Source organism: Oryx dammah, unplaced genomic scaffold (assembly GCF_014754425.2).
Source record: "Oryx dammah isolate SB20612 unplaced genomic scaffold, SCBI_Odam_1.1 HiC_scaffold_5, whole genome shotgun sequence".
NCBI classification, from domain to species: domain Eukaryota; kingdom Metazoa; phylum Chordata; class Mammalia; order Artiodactyla; family Bovidae; genus Oryx; species Oryx dammah.
The window spans coordinates 59,931,227-59,942,544 of record NW_024070189.1 but is presented as its reverse complement, the minus strand read 5'-3'; the positions used below and the strand labels follow the sequence as shown (position 1 = coordinate 59,942,544).

The 11,318-nt window shown below is 41.1% G+C and overlaps 1 protein-coding gene across 1 annotated transcript in view; it reads left to right on the top strand.

Moving 5' to 3' along the window:
• The window catches only part of CTNNA1 (catenin alpha 1), a 334,496-nt gene that overhangs the window by 132,726 nt on the left and 190,452 nt on the right, over positions 1 to 11,318 (top strand). The window lies entirely within an intron of this gene.

The following is an 11,318-nucleotide window of genomic DNA, read 5'->3' as shown; positions in this document are numbered from 1 at the left end:
ACACACACACACACACACTTAGTTGTTTACAGAGTCAGCTGCTCCTTAAGCAACCAGATCTACTATGCATGATCCCCTTTACCTAGGTTCTAGCCCTACAATGCTTCTTAAAATTTCCTGTCTTCTGGCTGGTTAATTCTTTGCCATCCCTCAGGTCTTGAATGAGATACCACCTTCTCTCTAAGAAAGTAAGTTGGGAAGTTGGGCTGGGTGGCCCTGCTCTGTGTCTATACAGCAAGCAGCATATTGTAAATGCCTAGAGAGCGTCTTTGGTTATGCTAAACTGTATGCTTTTTGCAGACAAGAGCTGTCTGTCTTAACATCCCTTGTGCCTAGAGCAGGGCCTGATATTTGGTAGCTGTTCAATAAATACGTGTTAAATGAGTGAACAAATGAATGCATTCCTAAATTATTTTATACAATCCAAATTCCATAGTCATTTCCACTCAATGCATTCTATGAAAGAAACCAGTTTGCTTAAAAAGAAACTGATACTGCATATGTAGAGATAAACATCTAGAGAGAGCTACCCCAAAATGAAACAGTAATGACATTAATGGTTGAAAACAATACGAGATAGTACGATAATGGGTGAATTCAATTTTCTTCTTTTTACTTGTGTGTTTTCTAACTTTTCTACAATGAGCTCTACATACCAAAAGAAGTTACTATGCACAGTTATGCTATATAACGGTCCTAAATTATTTTTATAAATTTGCTTTATATGCCTCTTCACCTTCCCAAGAAATAATGATAATGATAAATAATGTTTATTAAGAAGCTGTTGTGACAGTATGGTCCTCTGAGAAATAGACATCAAGATGAGATTAGGCATGCAAGAGATTAATGAGGGAGCATCTGTGAAGGATAAAGGGAAAGGGAGCTAGGGGAGATGATGAGAGTCTTTTGACTACAATGCAGATTAAACAACCTGGAAAAGGAGATGAGCAATAAGGGAGACTTGGGTAGAAAGAGCTTCAGACTGAAGTGCAGTTCTGAAAAAGTCTCAGCCAGGCTCACTGACAGTCCTGAGCAAAGGCTGGCCATCCAATCAGAAAATAAACAAAATGGAAAAAAAAAAAAAAGGAAAGAAATTTGCATGGTCAAACAAAAATTTTTAATTAATTAAAAAAATAATAAAATGTCATATATACAAAACAGAATGTTATTCAGTCTTAAAGGAAAGGAATTCTAACACATGATAACATGCATGAATCCTGATGGCATTATGCTAAGCAAAATAAGCTAGTCACAAAAGGAAAAACACTGTAGGATTCCACATACATGAGAGACCTAGAGTAGTCAAATTCATACAGATAGAAAGTAGAATGGTGGTTGCCAAGGGCTTCATTTGGGGTGTGGGGGCGGGGAATGAGGAGTTAATGTTTCATCGGTATGGATAGAAAGATGGAAAAGTTCTGAAGATGAATGGAGGTAATGATTGCACAACCATATGAATACACTTAATGCCACTGAACTGTACACTTTAAAATGGTTAAAATGATAAACTTTATGTTATGTATATTTTACCATATAGGGCAAGAATGACTGAACTCCAGTACCCCTGCTAGGTTCAGTCGTAGGTTGAGAGTGGCCCAGAGGATGCATGGCCTTGGTGTGGATGCTGCGACAGATCTTGAAGTCAGTCGGCTCTGCTCACTATAGGAGTTTTCACAAAGGGAAGTCTGGACAGCACATCACATGGCCACCATAGCCTCCACAACTGTGTAATGCCTCTGGACTTCACTGCCTGGGTTCAACACCTAGCTCTGGCACTTTCTCGCACTGTGACCATGGGCAAATTACTCAGCTTACCTTCGTGCACCTTAGTTTCTTTATCTAGAAAAGGGGTGATGATATTAATTCATACCTTATAGGGTATTATATAAATGAGCTAATATATATAAAGTGATTAGACCATTGCCAGTCATAAAGTAATGCTGTTTGTATTTACTAGTATTATCATGAAGCAATTACTGTGGTATAGGCTGATAAACAACTTATTTGGTTACTTCCAAAGAGCCTCCCAACAACCTAAGAGGTAATCTCTCTCCATTTAGAGATGGAGAAATTGAGGCTTGGTGGGGTTACACAGCCGATCAGAAGTAAAGCCCTGAGGTGGTCACTGTTGCCCCAGCTTCAGTTCAGACAATTATTGGGCTGTATCCTGATCAGCCCTTTGCCTGAGGTATTGGCTGTTGCTCCATTCTAAGACAAGGGTTCCCTCTCAGCCCTTGTCCTCAAGGATAGCCTCTGCAACATTATCATTCTCAAACCTGCCATCATCTTCAGCAGCATCAGCATCACCCAAAAGGCCTTTATTAAAAGCATCTAATTACACATTTTACTGTTCTGTATTTTAAGCAGTAATTATACAGACTTCTAGAAGCTTAGCAGCTAAACCTTGGATGAGCATGTTAAGAGTTCCTAAATAGCAGGATAAAAGCACAGCTATAGAGCAACTCACTCTTGGTGATGTCTCCTTGGGCAGGCATGTCTCTGAGCCTCTTTGATAGGATAAAACCTACTTTCCTTCCCCCTAGACCCTAGTGAGATAAGGCTTGAGGACATGCTTGGAGGAGTGGGAAGCACTTTAGCTCAGAAGCTAGCACTTCTCCCAGGCCTCTTTGCTTGATCTTGCCAGAGTTGATAGTGAGAATGCTCCTGTACTTCTCACCTGTAAAGTCACTGCTCTTTTTCACTTTGGGAGTACATGGATAATTAGAAGTAGCATCTTTCTGGCCACACCTTCAGCCTTTTGTTCTTAGTTTTCAGGATTTAATATGGTGTTATTTTCTGGTTTGGTCCATAGAAAGGGGCTACCTCTCTGCGTTAGGTCTAGCTTTATAACAACCCATCCTACTCCTGCCATAAAAATGACCACAGTTTCCTAATCCATATTTCTCTGAACCACATTTTTCTTAATCAGTCAGCAAACATTAGTGAAGTACCTATCGTGTGCTGGTTATTGTGTTGTGTGCTAGGGATAAGGAGGTGAATGGATGCCTTCCTTGAGGAGCTTACAGATGTGGGCAAGTGGGGTAGATGACAGGTAAACGTCTCATTGCAATATAGGAAGATAAACCTTGACAGAGGTGTGTACCAGGCTTGAATATCTGGGAGGATTTCAGAATTTGTAAGAAAAGAGAGAATAGTTGTAGGGGTAGGAAGGTAGGTGGTGGGGAGAAGAGGAAACTTATTCCAGGATGAAGGAATTAGAGGCTTTAATTAGTGAAGCAGGTCTAAGGATCTCCATAACCCTCCATCCTTCCAAAGCTCAGGGAATGAATGTAGGAATTGAGTGGTATAAGGTTGGAAAGATAAGTTAACACCATTGATTCGTTCAGCACCTACTATGTGCCAGACATTTCTCTAGGTACTGGGGATAAACCAGTGAACAAGACAGACAAGATCCAAGATGTCAGGCTACATCCTTGTGGGAGAAGACAAATAATAAGTAGGTAGACAAATATGAATAATTTTGGATGGTGACATGTACTATGAAGAAAATACAGCGGGGTGATGGGATAGAGAGTGACTATCCAGTTACCTTAGAGTGAGTGATCAGGGAGGCTGAGTTGAGGCAGTGACTTTTGAGCTGAGACCTGAATGATAAGAAGGCACTGCCATAGAGAGATTTGGGAAAAGAGCCCACCAGGCAGGGAACAGCTGGCAGATGGGGCAGATCCCTAGAGGCCATGGAGGCAGTCTAAATTGTTGGTCCTATAACAGTGGTAAGCCACTTGAGGCAGGGAGTACCTGCCCAGGCCACATTTTGGAAATCTTACCCTAGTCTCCTGAGCCTCAGCCTCAGTGAAGACATAGGACAACTTCTCCCTACCCCCTAAACTGAAACACCCCTTGATGGACAGGGTAGTCAGAAGGTATTGCTCACCACCAAGTAAAAGGTGCTTTGGTCCAGAGAGCCAGATGTTTGGCTGAAAGCTCCAGGTAAGAGCAAAATGCTGAGGGCAAATTATAGCAGTCAGGGGGTCACATTCCTCACCTTAAGCAAATTAATGAAAAGAATAAGGCATTGAGATCTAAGGGGACCTTGCCCTGTGTACTCCATTATGGCTCATGAGGCAGAGGAAACTCGTGTGCCCAGTCTTGGAGGCACTGATGGGTTGTTTCTCAGCACAACAGGCAGATGTCTTCCGCATTCACGACTGCTATTGGCCCCGAGCTAGGCTATGGATGCTGGGGAGAAGTAGTAACAAGGTGGCTAATTTCATTTGCTAATTTGGACCTCACTTAAGCCAGGAAACCCCAAAGAGGATTTCACTGAGGGCATAATACCCACATTCAGTAGGATCTGCTGCTCTAGAAAGTGTGGCATGTTATGGGGGGCAGAGTTCACTTTCTTCTCTGTGTCCAGAGACGTTTCTAATAATCCATCTGACCTCATCATTCTCCTGCTTAAAATCCTTTACCAGTCAAAAGAATTTATTAGCATGGCATGATTCTAACCTGCTTGCCTCTCTATTCTCTTTAACCTTGCTGTGCCCTTCTTATCTATAGCCCAGCCATATTGAACATCTTGCTTTCCTCCAGAATCTACTATGTTCTGTAGCCTTTGTGCCTTTGCACACACTATTCCTTTGCTCTGGAATGCCCTCCCTTCACCACCAACAGCCCAGCATTGTTTCCTTTCTTTTTTCTTTTATTTTTAAATATTTATTTATTTAACTTAGTTATCTGTCTGTGCCAGGTCTTAGTTGAGGCACTGTCTTTGTTGAGGTATACAAACCATTAGTTGTGGCATGTGGGATCCAGGTCCCTGACTAGAGATTGAAACTGAGTCCCCTGCTTGGTGAGTGCAGAGTGTTAGCTGCTGGAGCAGCAGGGAAGTCAACCTTTTTTCCCCCCATTTTATTGAGACACAATTGATAATCTTCCTTTCCTTTTTTACCTACCTTTTTACTTGCAGCTCATCCTTTGGTCTCCCGCATCCTCCCAGACTAATCCAAGCTCCCCTCTTATACATTCTCACATTACTTTTCTTTCATAGCTCATATCACAGAGGGTAATGATATATCTGTGGGAGTGTTTAATTAATGTCTGCTTCTGACATTAATCTGTAAACACCATGGAGGTATATATGTTGTCTGTTTTGTTCATCATTATATTGCAAGAGCTTGGCACATAAATATTTACTAAACGAATGAATGAATGAATTCCCTGGGTATCCTTAACAAATGGAGATTACTCCCAGCACAGCACTTAGCTCTTTATAACAGTTTCTATACTTCTCTGTCTCTCCAGTTATCTTGTAAGCTCCCTGAGGGGAGGAATGTTGTTCGGCTTACCATGATTTCCCAGTGCTTGGCATACTGTCTGGCAATTAGCTGCTCAAAAAATATTTTTGAATATGTGAATAAGTTAATGTATGATGACAAGCATTCACTCATGTTCTGTTATACTTCATTCATTTTTTTTGGCCACACCCTGCAGCAAAGTATGGGGGATCTTGGTTACCTAACCAGGAATTGAACTCCTGCCCCTTGCAGAGTTTTGTTTTGTTTTTTAATTAATTGCTTTACAACATTGTTGGTTTCTACCATACATTAAAATGAATCAATCATAGGTATACATATGTCCTCTCCCTCTTGAACCTCCTTCCCACCTCCCACCCCACCTACCCTTCTGTGTTGTCACAGAGCACCTGTTTGAGCTCCCTGAGCCATATAGCAAATTCTCACTGGTTATTTTACATGTGGTAATGTATATGTTTTCATGCTATTCTATTCACCTCACTCTTTCCTTCCCCACCGTGTCTACAAGTCTGTTCTCTATGTCTGCATCTCCTTTGCTGTCCTACAGATATGTTCATCAGTACCTTCTTCCTAGATTCCATATATATGCGTTAATATATGATGTTTGTTTTTCTCTGACTTACTTCACCCTGTATAATAAGCTCTAGGTTCATTCATCTCATTAGAACTGACTCAGATGTGTTCCTCTTTATGGCTGAATAATATTCCATTGTATATATGTACCACAGCTGCTTTATCTATTCATCTGTCGATGGACACTTAGGTTACTTCCATGTCCTAGCTGTTGTAAATGCTGCAGTGACATTGGGGTACATGTATCTTTCTCAATTATGGTTTTCTCAGGGTATATGCCCAGTAGTGGGATTGTTGAGTCACATGATAGTTTTATTCCTAGTTTTTTAAGGAATCTCCATACTGTCTTCTAGAGTGGCTGTATCAATTTACATTCCCAGCAACAGTGCGAGAGGGTTCCCTTTTTCCTACACGCTCTCTGGAATTTATTGTTCGTAGGCGTTTTGCTGATGGCCATTCTGACTAGTGTAAAGTGAGCCCTCACTGTAGTTTTGCTTTGGATTTCTGATAATGAGCGATGGTGAGCATTTCTCATGTGTTTGCTGGCCCTCTGTGTGTCTTCTTTGGAGAAATGTCTGTTTAGGTCTTCTGCCCATTTGTTGTTTGGGTTGTTTGTTTTTTGATTTTGAGCTGCATGAGCTGCTTGTATATTTTGGAGATTACTCCTTTGTTGTTGCTTCCTTTGCTCTGAGGGTTGTCTTTTTGTTTTACAGTTTCCTTTGCTGTGCAACCACACTTCATTCTCAATATAGCAGTCCAGTGACCTTTTAAAAATGCAAATCAGATCATGGTCACTTCACTTCTTAATAGTCTGAGGGGGTTTGCATTGCTTTTAAAGGACAACCCAAACTTTTTACCATAACCTACAAGGTCCTACATGATTTGGCCCCTGCCTACACCTCTGACCTTATGCAGTACTATCTTTTCCTCATTTTTTACTCCTCACACACTTGATTTTTTCATGTTCCTTGAATATGCCAGGCTTTTCCCCACCCTCAGGCCTTTACACTTGCTGTTTGCTCCCATGAGATATTCTGCCCCATCACAGGACTCTTTCTGGTCATTCAGGTCTCAGCTCAAAGATCACCTTTTCAGTGAGGCCTTTCCTGACCTCTCTATCCAAATAAGCATGCTTCCTCCTAGTCACTCTTAGCACTTACCCCTATCTGAAATCACATTGTTTATTTAATTGTTACCTACTTATTGTCTTTCTCTGTCTCTGGAATGTAAATTTCCTGAGCACTATCCACTACTGCATTTCTAGGATCTAGTACAATGCACATCTCATAGTAGGTGCTCTAAAATATTTGTTGACTGAGTAAATAAATGAATATGGTAACTGTCGTCTGTGATAGAGGGGCAGGTCCTGCCAAACTCAAGGGCAAATAGAAGAGTGAGTTCCTGTGACTAAGGAAATAAAGAAGCTGGACTGGTAAGAACTGACAGCGGGAGACAGACAAGAGGGAATGTATGTTGGCCAGACTCTACTGTGAGCTCATGGAGTCTAGGAATCCTAGGGCCTACTAGACCACCTAGTCAACGCAGAATCAAATTCATTCTGGGCAAACCAAAGACAAAGGCTGCCCGGCTTTACTTTAAGTTCTGTATTCAGTGTCCATCTGGGGACACACGTGGGCATTAAAGATTCTTGGCAGAAGTATATCTCTGCTCTGTTCAAACACGTTTTCTTTTTCTCAGAATTTCTTGGAATTTAGAAAAATTGTTGTTAAGCAATGAAAACAATGAATGGAGAACGACTCATTCACTAATACATCTGAAATCTAAAGTGTATTAATTGAGTTTATATTATAGTTTATATTACAACAATTCTTATCTTGATAGAACATTTCATACCCTTATAAAAATCTAAAAATGTCAAAGAATTTTTAGAATGGTGAATACAAAGAACAAGCTTTCTATAATAAAGCCTACTGATACTTTAAAAAGAAGAATTAAAGCACCACACCCATCTCCATCTCCTTTCCTTTTTAAAAGACTTCTTTTAGAGATGACTGGATTTGGTTGTCTTTAACTTTTCCCTTTTCAGATTCTCTTTCTCCATTGTTGTCAATAAAAATATGAGCATGAAAGGGCAAGGGGAGTGTTTGTTTTCATGTAAACGTCTTTGATCATATCAGAGGAGAAAGAATCATGAACACCCACTGCTTACTGATTTTAAAAACTAAATCTTGATTTTAGTTTCTACAGGGAAGATGAATAACACGAATAAAGAGAACATTATGCATGTTTCATAAGTGTCAAGGGCCTAAGTTTGGTTGTTTTTATTTAAAACTTAACTCACTGATTAAAGCCAGTAGCATTCTCTTATTACAAGAGGCCTGTAAAGGATACAAGTGAGCACCTGTCCTGGCACCCCACCCCCTAAAAAACCCCCAACCAGTTCCACTTATCACATTGTTGTAATAGTATAACAACTAGGGATTGAAATTACCTCCATCATAATATAATCTTAAAATGAAGACTATTCTGAATGTAGCCCGTCAACAAAGAGTTTTTAAAAGCCATTGACATTTCAGAGGCTAAGTGGGACAAGGTTAAGAGTCTGGTTCTGGATTCTGGTTGATCTGGGTCTCAGCACTGCCATATTCCCAGTGTGATCCAAAGTTCTGTTTCTCATTTACAGAATGAGGACTACAATAGTAACTACTTTAGGATTGTTAAGAAGTTTTGACAACATGTGAAGCTCTTAACATGGAACCAAAGTTCTTAACATGTATCTAAGACTTAGTAAGTATAAACTGTTATTTTCAGTTATTGAATATTAAAATAATTATGATTGTGTGAAGAAATGAATTAATGAATTTAGGTATGTGTGACTTGACTTTGTTTTCTGTCCAGCCTTAGATAAGTTATCAGTGATTCTCAATTCTGGCTGCCCAGGAGAATCACCCAGAGATATTTTTTATTGTTGTTTATATATGGGCTTCCCTGGTGGCTCAGAGGTTAAAGTGTCTGATTGGAACGCAGGAGACTCGGGTTCTATCCCTGAGTTGGGAAGATCCCCTGGAGAAGGAAATGACAGCCCACTCCAGTACTCTTGCCTGGAGAATCCCATGGGGGAGGAGCCTGGTGGGCTACAGTCCATGGGGTCGTAGAGTCGGACACAACTGAGCGACTTCACTCATATATATATTTAGCTGTGCTGGGTCTTTGTTGCTGCTTGTGGGCTTTCTTTAGTTGTGGTGATTGTAGGCTACTCTCTAGTTGCGGTGCATGGGCTTCTCATTGCAGTGGTTTTTCTTGTGAAGTGTGGGCTCTATGCATGTGGGCTTCAGTAGTTGTGGTACATGGGCCTAGCTGCCCCTTGACAAGTGGAATCTTCCCAGAGCAGGGATCAAACCTGTGTCTCCTGCACTGGCACGCAGATTCTTAACCAACGGATCACCAAGGAAGTCCACCCAGGGAGATTTTTTAAATGCTTAGTCCCTACCTAAGAACAACTGAATCTGAGTCTTTGAGGTAGTACCTGGATATCATATTTTTAAAAAACCTTTCCAGGTGATTCTAAGGTACAGACAACGTGGTGAACTGAGCTACACAGAAATGAGGAAAATCTCTGGTGTTAGCTAAGTTAATAGATAACACTGTCAGGATGGCAGCAGGGCTTTATGGCTTTCCCTACTCATCTGAAAGGGAATGGAAAGGCAAGCAGGACCACCAGGCATCCAACTGCCTTTGACCCTGATGTGGTCCCACCCTTAGGTTTTACCTTTAGTTTTTTTCTCTCCTGTCCAAATCTGACTTTGTTGGCTTTCTTCAGGCTAACCCAAGAGTCCTTTTGATCTTTTCTATGGGCCTTGTTGGGCTTCCCCAGTGGCTCTGTGGTAAAAGAATCCTTCTGCGATGCAGGAGTCACAGAAGATGCAGGTTTGATCCCTGGGTCAGGAAGATCTGCTGGAGGAGGGCATGGCAACCCACTCCAGTATTCTTGCCTGGAGAATCCCACAGACAGAGGAGCCTGGTGGGCTACAGTCCACAGAGCTGCAAAGAGTCAAACACAACTGAAGCAACTTAGTACCATGTACATGGGCTTTATTTGGGGAGGGGGTGCCCATCATTTCATGGCAACAAACAAGTGGTAAAGTCTTTCCAAACTCTGACTGCAAAGCTGCCCAGTCAGTTCTCATCTTCATTGTTTTTAGATCTTTACTCATTCTGGTTCTTCCCTCCTCAAATGAGATAACATTCAGGAATGTACTTTGTAAACTGGTAAGCTATTCAGCAGCACATGTAGATAAATAATAATGAAATCCTCACAATATAGCCCTTCATGGATCACAGCCTTGTTGTGGTGAAGAGGCTTGACTCAATGAAGCTATAAGCCATGCCATGCAGGGCCACCCAAGACCGATGGTCATAGTGGAGAGTTCTGACAAAATGTAGTCCATTGGAGGAGGGAATGGCAAAGCACTCCAGTATTCTTGCCTTGAGAACCCCATGAACAGTATGAAAAGGCAAAAAGATGACACTGGAAGATGAGCGCCCCAGTCAGAAGGTATCCAATGTGTTACTGGGGAAGAGTGGAGAAGTAGGTCCAGAAAGAATGAAGAGGCTGGGAAATGACGCTCAGTTGTCTGGTGGTAAAAGTAAAGTCTGATGCTGTAAAGAAAAATATTACATAGGAACATGGAATATTAGGTCCATGAATCAAGGTAAATTGGATGTGGTCAAGCAGGAGATGGCAAGAGTGAACATCGACATCTTAGGAATCAGTAAACTAAAATGGATGGGAGTGGGAGAATTTAATTCAGATGACCATTATATCTACTATCGTGGACAAGAATCCCTTAGAAGAAATGGAGTAGCCCTTATAGTTAACAAAAGAGTCCAAAATGCAGTCTTTGGGTGCAGTCTCAAAAATGACAGAATGATCTGTTTTCAAGGCAAACCTTTCAACATCACAGTAATCCAAGTATATGACCCAACCAATAATGCCAAAGAAGCTGAAGTGGAAAGTTTCCATGAAGACCTACAAGACCTTCTGCTTAAGATGTCCTTTTCATCATAGGGGACTGGAATGCAAAAGTAGGAAGTCAAGAAAAACCTGGAAAACAGGTAAGTTTGGCCTTGGAGTACAAAATGAAGCAGGGCAAAGGCTAATAGAGTTTTGTCAAGAGAACACACTGGTCATAGCAAACACCCTCTTCCAAAAACACAAGAGACAACTCTACACATGGACATCACCAGATGGTCAATACCGAGAACAGTTTGATTATATTCTTTGCAGCCAAAGATGGAGAAGCTCTATACAGACAGCAAAAACAATACCAGGAGCTGACAAGGCTCAGATCATGAGCTCTTTATTGCAAAATTCAGACTTAAATTGAAGAAAGTAGGGAAAAGCACTAGGCCATTCAGGTATGATGTAAATCAAATCCCTTATGAATATACAATAGAGGTGATGAATCTATATTCAAGGGATTAGATCTGATAGAGTGCCTGAAGAAC